General features: G+C 48.2%; 1 protein-coding gene and 1 long non-coding RNA gene across 2 annotated transcripts in view; one reads left to right on the top strand and one right to left on the bottom strand.

Annotated features, from left to right (window-relative positions):
• The window catches only part of LOC113212277 (uncharacterized), a 34,852-nt gene that overhangs the window by 30,981 nt on the left and 2,519 nt on the right, over positions 1-1,352 (top strand). The gene's annotated exons all lie outside the window — the stretch shown is intronic.
• On the bottom strand, positions 7-994 carry LOC127749120 (uncharacterized). Its single transcript, XR_008010975.1, has 3 exons — positions 706-994; positions 291-628; positions 7-191 (listed from the first exon to the last, which is right to left on the bottom strand). It is a non-coding gene; the product is annotated as an uncharacterized LOC127749120 (long non-coding RNA).

The following is a 1,352-nucleotide window of genomic DNA, read 5'->3' as shown; positions in this document are numbered from 1 at the left end:
CTTCTTTTATGGATTGTGAATTCAAGGAATAGTTCACTCTCATGGTAATTTGGTAGTATTTGTGATAGTTAAGAATACTATAGTACTTGTTTCCTTTTTGTATGTTCTTTTATGAAAAAACTAATTTGTTTCGTAACTTTTTTCTAGTTTTCTATACCAATTAATACCATTACAAGCAGATAGCTTGCTCACTGTAAAGTGTTAAATTGAACAAATATATTGTTTTTCTTAATATTCATGTGAGAAAATTATTGGTACGTAACTTACAATTTCCCATAGTATTTACCTACCTTCAATTCGCATTTTCCATATTAGCACTCTACCTTCATCTATTTTATTCACCAGGCATTCGGCTGTAAGGGGTCGAAGAGAGACTTTTGATACTCTGGCAAAGATATTGGTTGGTGCGGAACTAAACGCCAAATGCCTGTAATTAAGTACCCTTCATTTTCCAACTGCCTGTACCACTGCCCTACAGCTTTGGCAGAGTCTTTGCCTCTGCCATCATACAGAGCGTGGTTCTTCTCCGTATTCCGCCTGTGAACTGCACTCGCCAGTGTCTGTACTGTATGACGGCCATCTTGGGGAAGGAGAAGTTGAGTGGCATGTCGTTTATCTGGTGGATCCCCTGTCAGTTTTGAAACGAGTTTTGGGTTTAGGCTTTAGGGCACTAGACTTACTGTAGCCGCTGTGGAGGAGCCTTACCTTCGGGAAGATGCAGGTCTCCGTCAGATTGGGGTCGCGCTTGAAGACGGTCTGGTAGGCCTCCGTGGCGTACGTGCGCATGGCGGTGCAGCCGCCGCCCGGGATGTTGAAGACGAAGGCGTTCTCCTTCCACTGGTTGTTGTGCCGCACGTCCAGCTTGAGGTAAATCTGCCGGCAGCAGGCACGGCTGTTGCTTTGCGCGCGCTTACCCAGAACGAGTCGTTGCCGGGCAGGTGGAACGTTATGTTGCCCGTCATCTTCTGCAGCTCGGTCTGCACCTGCGCCGGGTTGCGGAAGTGCGACGGCCGCACGTACTACACTTACTCCACGAGTTATTTCCCCCTCGGCCGTACCTATGGTCGGGGCGCAGGTTGGACGTCATTGGTAGACAGTAGACACCACCAGCGTGGTAATATCTAATTAGCAAACAATGGCCCAGCTCCCCCTTCCCGTCTCCCCTCCTCCCCTCAAGTCTCCCTACAGGAGCAGCGGTGACCGGAATTGGCCCAGAAAAGTCTGCCCCTAGAGCTTCGCTCGCTTCGCGAGCTCAGCAATAACGATTCCACCTGTATACTTGTGTCCAGCGGTTTACGCTGTGTGAGGTACTGATGGTTGTTCTACGAAATTTACTACAGCAGCACACTTTC

Source organism: Frankliniella occidentalis, unplaced genomic scaffold (assembly GCF_000697945.3).
Source record: "Frankliniella occidentalis isolate FOCC.00 unplaced genomic scaffold, Focc_3.1 Scaffold33, whole genome shotgun sequence".
Classification (NCBI taxonomy): domain Eukaryota; kingdom Metazoa; phylum Arthropoda; class Insecta; order Thysanoptera; family Thripidae; genus Frankliniella; species Frankliniella occidentalis.
The sequence above is the reverse complement of the archived record's forward strand: the minus strand, read 5'-3'. Positions and strand labels throughout refer to the sequence as shown.